This window comes from Pan troglodytes, chromosome 15 (assembly GCF_028858775.2).
Source record: "Pan troglodytes isolate AG18354 chromosome 15, NHGRI_mPanTro3-v2.0_pri, whole genome shotgun sequence".
Taxonomy (NCBI): Eukaryota; Metazoa; Chordata; class Mammalia; order Primates; family Hominidae; genus Pan; species Pan troglodytes.
The window spans coordinates 7,838,876-7,851,146 of NC_072413.2; positions in this window are offsets into that span (position 1 = coordinate 7,838,876).

Here is a 12,271-nt window from a genome sequence, read left to right on the forward strand (position 1 = left end):
AGAAAATTAGTAGGGGCCCCTGGGAGCTGCAGGTTTCCTAATCATGTCTGCACCTAAGAACAGTAGGGTCTTGTCTGGCTCTTCTTATGAACGGTCCCCCAGCCCGGACTCCCCAAGGTCCATGCGAGCTTCACCCAGCTTCTCCCTCTCCCCTATCAGAAACTCAGGCTTAAGGGGAAGCTCCTCACCAGGGATCCGGAGCTACCATTCACCATCCCCTAGGGCTTCACCACACTCACCTCTGTCATCACCAGAATCCCACAAGCTCCCATTTCCCTGTCCTCACCGTGATGGGCAATCAATGAAGCCATTGGGCTCTCCCGTGTCCTCCTCTGAGGATTCCTCAGAGTCCCCACGTTCATCAATAATATACCACATGTTCTTACTGCCATCACCCAGCAGCTCACCCCCAGCTCTCGGGGGGTCTCCTGTGTCTCCCAGCTACTCTCCAAACAACCCCAGATTTCAGCTGGAGTCAGCCCCCCACACCCAGGAATCACCTACAAACTCACGAGCCTCACGGTGCTCCACCCCTGTGTCTTTCATCTCTTCACCCCCAGGCCTCAGGGACTCTCCTGTGGCTCCCAGTTACTCTCCAGCCATCCCCAGGTTCCTGCGGGAGTCAGCCCCATGCACCCAGGAGTCCCCCAGAGACTCACACGTCTCGGGAGAATATGAGCGGTCCCCCAGCCCTGACTCCTCAAGATTCATGCCTGCCTCACCCAGCTTCTCCCTCTCCCCTCCCAGAAACTCAGACCCAAGGGGCAGCTCCTCACCAGGGATGTGGCAGTACTCTACATCACCCCGCAGGGCTTCACCACTCTCACATCCATCATCAACAGAACTCCACAACTTTACGTTTCCCTTTCCTAACCAAGCAGGACAGTCACTCATGTCATTGTGTTCTCCCGTGTCCTCCTCTGGAGATTCTCCACAGTCACCTCATTCATCAATAATATACCATATGTTCTTACTGCCATCATCCAGCAGCTCACCCCCAGCCACCCATGACTCGCCTGTCTGTCCCAGCTACTCTCCAACTACGCCCAGATTTCAGCGGCAGTCTCTACCCCACACCCCAGAAACACCTACAAACTCACAGACCTCAGTGGGATCCTCGCCAGTCTCTCTCACGTCTTCACCCCCAGCCCTTACGGACCCTCCAGTCTGTCCCAGCTACTCTCCAACCACGCCCACATTTCAGCGCGGGTCAGTTCCAGGAACCCAGGGATCACCACCAAGCCCACCACTTTCACTCAGTTACTCCTCAGTCTCTAGCACGTCTTTATCTCCAACCCTCAGGGACTCTCCTGTGTGTCCCAGCTACTCTCCAACCACGCCCACACTTCAGCGGGAGTCAGTTCCAGGCACCCAGGAATCACCATCAAACTCACCAATTTCACTGCGTTACTCCCCAGTCTCTCTCATGTCTTCACCATCCCTCAGGGACTCTCCCGTCTGTCCCAGCTACTCTCCAACCACGCCCACATTTCAGCTGGAGTCAGTTCCAGGCACCCCGGACTCACCACCAAACTCACCAGTTTCACTCAGTTACTCCTCAGTCTCTAGCACGTCTTTATCTCCAACCCTCAGGGACTCTCCTGTGTGTCCCAGCTACTCTCCAACCACGCCCACACTTCAGCGGGAGTCAGTTCCAGGCACCCAGGAATCACCATCAAACTCACCAATTTCACTGCGTTACTCCCCAGTCTCTCTCATGTCTTCACCATCCCTCAGGGAATCTCCCGTCTGTCCCAGCTACTCTCCAACCACGCCCACATTTCAGCTGGGGTCAGTTCCAGGCACCCCGGAGTCACCACCAAACTCACCAGTTTCACTGAGGTACTCCCCGGTCTCTCTCATGTCTTCACCCCCAGCCCTCAGGGACTCTCCTGTGTGTCCCAGCTACTCTCCATCCATGCCCAGATTTCAGCGGGAGTCCGTTCCAGGCACCCAGGTATCACCACCAAACTCAGCAGTTTCGCTGAGTTACTCCCCAGTCTCTCTCATGTCTTCACCCCCAGCCCCCTGGGACTCTCCTGTCTGTCCCAGCTACTCTCCCACCACGCCCAGATTTCAGCGGGAGTCAGCCTCCCACACTCCGGAATCACCTACAGACTCACAGACTTCACTGAGGTCCTCCCTGGTCTCTCTCAGGTCTTTGCCCTCAGCCCACAGGGACTCTTGTGTCTCTTTCAGCTACTCTCAAAACTTCTCTAGATTCCAGCTGGAGTCAGTTCCAGGCACCCACGATACACCACCGAACTCACGAATTTCACTGACTTACTCCCCAGTCTCCCTCATGTTCTCACCCCCAGCCCTCAGGGACTCTTCTGTCTCTCTCAGCTACTCTCCAACCATCTCCAGATTGCACCTGGAGTCAGCTTCCCGCACCCAGGAATCATCTACAAACTCACGGACCTTACTGCCACCCTCCCCCATTTCTTTCACCTCTTCACCCCCTGCCTTAAGGGACTCTCCTGGGCCTCCCAGCTTCTCTCCAGCCTTCCCCAGATTTCTGCCACAGTCAGCCCCAGGCACCCAGGGCAACCATAGACACTCACAGGCCTCACGAGACTATCTCCCTATGACCTGTACCTACACAGGGATGGCTCTCACGCATCCCTCAGTGACCCCAAACCCATCTCCACTTACACTCAGACACTCCCAGGGCCTGACAGCTACTCCCCGTTATTGTCCTTCAGTTCGAAGCCCTGGCCAATCTACTAGCCCACATGACGCAGTTACCTGGCCATTTCTCCACGGTTCCCGTGAGGGCCCCACGCCCAGCCGCACAAGAGCCCCTCCTGCATTCCGTCCTCACACGCAGGCCTGTCCATCTACTTGCTACTGTCACACCCTTGCCAGCAGAAGAGGCCCCTGTAATGGCCGATATCACCACCCAGTCTATCCTCACCCCACAGCTGTGCAGCGGGTCCCTCCTGCTGGCCCACGTGGCTGCCAGAGCCCATGCTGGCACGACGCTCCAGCAGGTCGGCGTCCCTGCGGGCCACACTACCGGTGACATGGCTAGCATGACACTCCTTCCTGGCAGTGACACTGTAGATGTGAACCCTAGTTTCACATCTGTCATTTCTAAATAGGACCATTTTCCCTTTTCGCTCTCCCTTCCTTTCACAGGGCTTTTCGTTCTCTCTGTTTCTGCCTCCGTTTCAGATATTTACTCACCTTTTTCTCTCTCACTATGTCTGCCGTGGTCTCCATGAGAGTGCGCCACTTAAGATTCCCCCATTAAAAGTCATGAATTGAGTGGCTTTTAGTATACCTGTGGTTGTGCACATTCAATTATAATTCGCAATCCATTGTACAACGTCTTATCACCCCCGACCAGAGAAAAACCCTGTAGACATTAGTCACACCTCATTCTGTCTCAAACCCTCTCCCTGAACCTCAGCCCTAGGTAGCAACTACCTAGTGCCATCAATCCCATATGCATAGATTTCCATATTGTTGACATTTCCTATAAACGGAATTGCACAATAGGTGAGCTGTTATGACTGACATAACACGTAGCACAATATTTTCAAGATTCATCCACATTGTAGGCTTACCCACAGGGGGAAAACATTTTTTGGGGGGGTTTTAGTAACACCGGGTTTTTTCTCCTTCCTTTCGTCCTTCTTTCCTTCCTTCCTTCCTTCCTTCCTTCCTTCCTTCCTTCCTTCCTCCTGCTTCTCTCTTACTCCTTCTGCCCTCTCTCTTTCATATGCCTTAGGTGCATCCCACATTCTGCATTTTTTTGGGGAAATCCACGACAGGTGCAGGAAGATTGTGTTATTGTAACTATTTACCGCTATCTCTCTTTCACGGCTCTCCATCAGTTGTGAACATCTATTGGTTTATCCCAAGTCACTAAGCATATGTTTATTAGGTACACCTGTTTTTCCTTATACAGCTGTTTCTGGAGTCTAGGGTCGCATGCTCATAAACCCAGTGTAACTCAGAAACGCATCTAATAGTCCAATAAACCCATCATAACGTTGAAAAATCATAAATCAAACCATCATAAGTCACGGTTTGTCCGTGGATATGGGCGTCATCAATTCCATTGTATTCAGTCATGCTGTACACCATTAACCACGGCAGACTGACTGGGAGTGGATATTGATACCATTATAAAAGTCAGTTATCAGAGGGATACTTCTTTAACCTGACTGAAGAACTGATCTAATGGCTTTAGTCGAGTGCATGATTATGTGAGATGTTTTGAGACAGAGTAGTACATTTGTGAATGAAATTTTCTGGCTTTTTTTCACTTAGTAGGAACCATTGTGTGTGGAAAAGTGAGAAAATTGCTTTCTGCTGTAGAGTCTGGCATTCATTGTAGATTTAAGCTTATTTATCTGGGAGCAAATCTTATTCAATAAAATACTACTCTTTATACTAAGAAACAAAAACAGTGGTGATGTGTGGTCATTATCCTCAGCAAACTAATCCAGGGAAAGAAAACCAAACGCCACATTCTCACTTATAATGGGAGCTGAAAAAGGAGATCACATGGACACAGGAAGGGGAACAACACACACTGGGGCCTTTCGGGGGGCAGAGCGTTAAGAAGAACAGCTACTGCATGCTGGGCTTAATGCCTAGGTGATGGGTTGACAGGTGCAGCAAACCACCATGGCACACGTTTACCTTAGTAACAAATCTGCACATCCTGCACATATACCCCAGAACTTAGAAACGAAACGAAACAAAAGAAAACGAAAAAGCAATAGCAAAACGCTAAAGGCAAACTAAAGTTTCAAACTCAGAACGTGACAGACCCATGTTTGGTTCAAATCATGGTTCTCAACCCAGGTGCCATAAGGTCAGGATAAAGAATTTGATTACATATTGTAAATAAGACATGCAGCAAATGACCAGAAAGATTATTCTCAACATATGTGTGTCTTCTAATTCAATGGTGACGCTACCTACCGGGACATAGCATTAGATTCCAAAGGGCCGGGTCCCGCCACACAGGCCTCCCACACTAATAACAATGGGAAGCCCTACGTGGTTTTACCTGTGCTTCTCAGCAACTGGCTATAAATCAGGTTGCCACCACTCCCAGATTTAGTTGCATTCATTTGCTGGAAGAGCTCACAGCACGCAGGGAAGCACTTACATTTGCCGTTGTATTTTAGCGGACATTGCAAAAAGTTCAGAAATTAATGTGGGGCCCGGCATGTGGGGAGGGGCGCACTACCTTCCAGGAAGTGTTATCCAGAAGCTCTCTGATCCCAGTCCTTTTGGGTTTTTATGGAGACCTCATTCTATAGGCATGATGGGTTAAACCATAGGCTATTGGTGATCAACTCCACCTGAGGCTCTCAACTCTCCCTGGAAATTGGGGTTGAGGCTTTGCCATTCTCAGTCTGACTAAAAGAATTTACCCAAACGGAATTTTGAAACAGATGAGCATAACTGGAATCTTAATTAGATGATTGGATTATCTGGAGCCACACCTTGATATTCCTAACCCGAGCACCCTCATCCAACGAATGCTCCACCCAACTGGCTCCCAAGTCTCTACGTGGTTCCAGAGCAAAAGAATGTTTATACAACGCATATCTCCACCTTTTCTTCAAAGTCTTTTCGCTTACACGGAAAGACTTCTTAAACTGCCATGCATCAGGTTCAGGGGGAGGTCTTGTTACAATGCAGATCTGTGGATGTCCGGGTTTTGATTGTGGCAAGGATGCTGCTGGTGTCAAAACCACAACGTGGGAACCACAGAACCACTAGTTGGTTTTCAGTGTTTCAGTGCATACAATTCCTAACATATCTGGCCAAGAAAACTTGAAAGTTCTTAGATTGTCCCCAAGGTGGCGCATGAAATCAAAGCAGGAGAACAGTTTCCCACGAGGTGTAGCCTGGGAAAGTTGGGGGTGACTGATGGAAAGGAGGAGTGAAGCTCCGCCCTTTCCGCTGCTAGGCTGCGCCCGAGGCTATTTAAACCCACCCTGGCTGGCCTGTACTCAGATCTTCGCGGAGCGGATCAGCGGCCGGAGCGTTTGGCGGACTCTGCGTGGACTTGGAGCTCACAGCGTCTTGCGACTTGGAAGGGGATTCAGAGGACAGGACAGAACACTTGGGCAAGTGAATCTCTGTCTGTCTGTCTGTCTGTCTGTCTGTCTGTCTCATTGGTTGGTTGATTTCCATTTTCTTAAGGGGCACATACCTCACACCGCACACACACACACACACACACACACACACGCACACACACGCACACACACTCCTTCTTTCTGCGAGTTAGAAAATTAGTAGGGGCCCCTGGGAGCTGCAGGTTTCCTAATCATGTCTGCACCTAAGAACAGTAGGGTCTTGTCTGGCTCTTCTTATGAACGGTCCCCCAGCCCGGACTCCCCAAGGTCCATGCGAGCTTCACCCAGCTTCTCCCTCTCCCCTATCAGAAACTCAGGCTTAAGGGGAAGCTCCTCACCAGGGATCCGGAGCTACCATTCACCATCCCCTAGGGCTTCACCACACTCACCTCTGTCATCACCAGAATCCCACAAGCTCCCATTTCCCTGTCCTCACCGTGATGGGCAATCAATGAAGCCATTGGGCTCTCCCGTGTCCTCCTCTGAGGATTCCTCAGAGTCCCCACGTTCATCAATAATATACCACATGTTCTTACTGCCATCACCCAGCAGCTCACCCCCAGCTCTCGGGGGGTCTCCTGTGTCTCCCAGCTACTCTCCAAACAACCCCAGATTTCAGCTGGAGTCAGCCCCCCACACCCAGGAATCACCTACAAACTCACGAGCCTCACGGTGCTCCACCCCTGTGTCTTTCATCTCTTCACCCCCAGGCCTCAGGGACTCTCCTGTGGCTCCCAGTTACTCTCCAGCCATCCCCAGGTTCCTGCGGGAGTCAGCCCCATGCACCCAGGAGTCCCCCAGAGACTCACACGTCTCGGGAGAATATGAGCGGTCCCCCAGCCCTGACTCCTCAAGATTCATGCCTGCCTCACCCAGCTTCTCCCTCTCCCCTCCCAGAAACTCAGACCCAAGGGGCAGCTCCTCACCAGGGATGTGGAAGTACTCTACATCACCCCGCAGGGCTTCACCACTCTCACATCCATCATCAACAGAACTCCACAACTTTACGTTTCCCTTTCCTAACCAAGCAGGACAGTCACTCATGTCATTGTGTTCTCCCGTGTCCTCCTCTGGAGATTCTCCACAGTCACCTCATTCATCAATAATATACCATATGTTCTTACTGCCATCATCCAGCAGCTCACCCCCAGCCACCCATGACTCGCCTGTCTGTCCCAGCTACTCTCCAACTACGCCCAGATTTCAGCGGCAGTCTCTACCCCACACCCCAGAAACACCTACAAACTCACAGACCTCAGTGGGATCCTCGCCAGTCTCTCTCACGTCTTCACCCCCAGCCCTTACGGACCCTCCAGTCTGTCCCAGCTACTCTCCAACCACGCCCACATTTCAGCGCGGGTCAGTTCCAGGAACCCAGGGATCACCACCAAGCCCACCACTTTCACTGAGTTACTCCCCAGTCTCCAGCACGTCTTTATCTCCAACCCTCAGGGACTCGCCTGTCTGTCCCAGCTACTCTCCAAACACGCCCACACTTCAGCGGGAGTTCGTTGCAGGCACCCAGAAATCACCACCAAACTCATCAATTTCACTGCGTTACTCCCCAGTCCCTCTCATGTCTTCACCATCCCTCAGGGACTCTCCCGTCTGTCCCAGCTACTCTCCAACCACGCCCACATTTCAGCTGGAGTCAGTTCCAGGCACCCCGGACTCACCACCAAACTCACCAGTTTCACTCAGTTACTCCTCAGTCTCTAGCACGTCTTTATCTCCAACCCTCAGGGACTCTCCTGTGTGTCCCAGCTACTCTCCAACCACGCCCACACTTCAGCGGGAGTCAGTTCCAGGCACCCAGGAATCACCATCAAACTCACCAATTTCACTGCGTTACTCCCCAGTCTCTCTCATGTCTTCACCATCCCTCAGGGACTCTCCCGTCTGTCCCAGCTACTCTCCAACCACGCCCACATTTCAGCTGGGGTCAGTTCCAGGCACCCCGGAGTCACCACCAAACTCACCAGTTTCACTGAGGTACTCCCCGGTCTCTCTCATGTCTTCACCCCCAGCCCTCAGGGACTCTCCTGTGTGTCCCAGCTACTCTCCATCCATGCCCAGATTTCAGCGGGAGTCCGTTCCAGGCACCCAGGTATCACCACCAAACTCAGCAGTTTCGCTGAGTTACTCCCCAGTCTCTCTCATGTCTTCACCCCCAGCCCCCTGGGACTCTCCTGTCTGTCCCAGCTACTCTCCCACCACGCCCAGATTTCAGCGGGAGTCAGCCTCCCACACTCCGGAATCACCTACAGACTCACAGACTTCACTGAGGTCCTCCCTGGTCTCTCTCAGGTCTTTGCCCTCAGCCCACAGGGACTCTTGTGTCTCTTTCAGCTACTCTCAAAACTTCTCTAGATTCCAGCTGGAGTCAGTTCCAGGCACCCACGATACACCACCGAACTCACGAATTTCACTGACTTACTCCCCAGTCTCCCTCATGTTCTCACCCCCAGCCCTCAGGGACTCTTCTGTCTCTCTCAGCTACTCTCCAACCATCTCCAGATTGCACCTGGAGTCAGCTTCCCGCACCCAGGAATCATCTACAAACTCACGGACCTTACTGCCACCCTCCCCCATTTCTTTCACCTCTTCACCCCCTGCCTTAAGGGACTCTCCTGGGCCTCCCAGCTTCTCTCCAGCCTTCCCCAGATTTCTGCCACAGTCAGCCCCAGGCACCCAGGGCAACCATAGACACTCACAGGCCTCACGAGACTATCTCCCTATGACCTGTACCTACACAGGGATGGCTCTCACGCATCCCTCAGTGACCCCAAACCCATCTCCACTTACACTCAGACACTCCCAGGGCCTGACAGCTACTCCCCGTTATTGTCCTTCAGTTCGAAGCCCTGGCCAATCTACTAGCCCACATGACGCAGTTACCTGGCCATTTCTCCACGGTTCCCGTGAGGGCCCCACGCCCAGCCGCACAAGAGCCCCTCCTGCATTCCGTCCTCACACGCAGGCCTGTCCATCTACTTGCTACTGTCACACTCTTGCCAGCAGAAGAGGCCCCTGTAATGGCCGATATCACCACCCAGTCTATCCTCACCCCACAGCTGTGCAGCGGGTCCCTCCTGCTGGCCCACGTGGCTGCCAGAGCCCATGCTGGCACGACGCTCCAGCAGGTCGGCGTCCCTGCGGGCCACACTACCGGTGACATGGCTAGCATGACACTCCTTCCTGGCAGTGACACTGTTGATGTGAACCCCAGTTTCACATCTCTCATTTCTAAATAGGACCATTTTCCCTTTTCGCTCTCCCTTCCTTTCACAGGGCTTTTCGTTCTCTCTGTTTCTGCCTCCGTTTCAGATATTTACTCACCTTTTTCTCTCTCACTATGTCTGCCGTGGTCTCCATGAGAGTGCGCCACTTAAGATTCCCCCATTAAAAGTCATGAATTGAGTGGCTTTTAGTATACCTGTGGTTGTGCACATTCAATTATAATTCGCAATCCATTGTACAACGTCTTATCACCCCCGACCAGAGAAAAACCCTGTAGACATTAGTCACTCCTCATTCTGTCTCAAACCCTCTCCATGACCCTCAGCCCTAGGTAGCAACTACCTAGTGCAATCAATCCCATATGCATAGATTTCCATATTGTAGACATTTCCTATAAACGGAATTGCACAATAGGTGAGCTGTTATGACTGACATAACACGTAGCACAATATTTTCAAGATTCATCCACATTGTAGGCTTACCCACAGGGGGAAAACATTTTTTTGGGGGATTTTAGTAACACCGGGTGTTTTCTCCTTCCTTTCATCCTTCTTTCCTTCCTTCCTTCCTTCCTTCCTTCCTTCCTTCCTTCCTTCCTTCTTTCCTGCCTTCCTTCCTTCCTTCCTTCCTTCCTTCCTTCCTTCCTTCCTCCTACTTCTCTCTTACTCCTTCTGCCCTCTCTCTTTCATATGCCTTAGGTGCATCCCACATTCTGCATTTTTTTGGGGAAATCCACGACAGGTGCAGGAAAATTGTGTTATTGCAACTATTTACCGCTATCTCTCTTTCACGGCTCTCCATCAGTTGTGAACATCTATTGGTTTATCCCAAGTCACTAAGCATATGTTTATTAGGTACACCTGTTTTTCCTTATACAGCTGTTTCTGGAGTCTAGGGTCGCATGCTCATAAACCCAGTGTAACTCAGAAACGCATCTAATAGTCCAATAAACCCATCATAACGTTGAAAAATCATAAATCAAACCATCATAAGTCACGGTTTGTCCGTGGATATGGGCGTCATCAATTCCATTGTATTCAGTCATGCTGTACACCATTAAGCACGGCAGACTGACTGGGAGTGGATATTGATCCCATTATAAAAGTCAGTTATCAGAGGGATACTTCTTTAACCTGACTGAAGAACTGATCTAATGGCTTTAGTCGAGTGCATGATTATGTGAGATGTTTTGAGACAGAGTAGTACATTTGTGAATGAAATTTTATGGCTTTTTTTCACTTAGTAGGAACCATTGTGTGTGGAAAAGTGAGAAAATTGCTTTCTGCTGTAGAGTCTGGCATTCATTGTAGATTTAAGCTTATTTTTCTGGGAGCAAATCTTATTCAATAAAATACTACTCTTTATACTAAGAAACAAAAACAGTGGTGATGTGTGGTCATTATCCTCAGCAAACTAATCCAGGGAAAGAAAACCAAACGCCACATTCTCACTTATAATGGGAGCTGAAAAAGGAGATCACATGGACACAGGAAGGGGAACAACACACACTGGGGCCTTTCGGGGGGCAGAGCGTTAAGAAGAACAGCTACTGCATGCTGGGCTTAATGCCTAGGTGATGGGTTGACAGGTGCAGCAAACCACCATGGCACACGTTTACCTTAGTAACAAATCTGCACATCCTGCACATATACCCCAGAACTTAGAAACGAAACGAAACAAAAGAAAACGAAAAAGCAATAGCAAAACGCTAAAGGCAAACTAAAGTTTCAAACTCAGAACGTGACAGACCCATGTTTGGTTCAAATCATGGTTCTCAACCCAGGTGCCATAGGGTCAGGATAAAGAATTTGATTACATATTGTAAATAAGACATGCAGCAAATGACCAGAAAGATTATTCTCAACATATGTGTGTCTTCTAATTCAATGGTGACGCTACCTACCGGGACATAGCATTAGATTCCAAAGGGCCGGGTCCCGCCACACAGGCCTCCCACACTAATAACAATGGGAAGCCCTACGTGGTTTTACCTGTGCTTCTCAGCAACTGGCTATAAATCAGGTTGCCACCACTCCCAGATTTAGTTGCATTCATTTGCTGGAAGAGCTCACAGCACGCAGGGAAGCACTTACATTTGCCGTTGTATTTTAGCGGACATTGCAAAAAGTTCAGAAATTAATGTGGGGCCCGGCATGTGGGGAGGGGCGCACTACCTTCCAGGAAGTGTTATCCAGAAGCTCTCTGATCCCAGTCCTTTTGGGTTTTTATGGAGACCTCATTCTATAGGCATGATGGGTTAAACCATAGGCTATTGGTGATCAACTCCACCTGAGGCTCTCAACCCTCCCTGGAAATTGGGGTTGAGGCTTTGCCATTCTCAGTCTGACTAAAAGAATTTACCCAAACGGAATTTTGAAACAGATGAGCATAACTGGAATCTTAATTAGATGATTGGATTATCTGGAGCCACACCTTGATATTCCTAACCCGAGCACCCTCATCCAACGAATGCTCCACCCAACTGGCTCCCAAGTCTCTACGTGGTTCCAGAGCAAAAGAATGTTTCTACAACGCATATCTCCACCTTTTCTTCAAAGTCTTTTCGCTTACACGGAAAGACTTCTTAAACTGCCATGCATCAGGGTCAGGGGGAGGTCTTGTTACAACGCAGATCTGTGGATCTCCGGGTTTTGATTGTGGCAAGGATGCTGCTGGTGTCAAAACCACAACGTGGGAACCACAGAACCACTAGTTGGTTTTCAGTGTTTCAGTGCATACAATTCCTAACATATCTGGCCAAGAAAACTTGAAAGTTCTTAGATTGTCCCAAAGGTGGCGCATGAAATCAAAGCAGGAGAACAGTTTCCCACGAGGTGTAGCCTGGGAAAGTTGGGGGTGACTGATGGAAAGGAGGAGTGAGGCTCCGCCCTTTCCGCTGCTAGGCTGCGCCCGAGGCT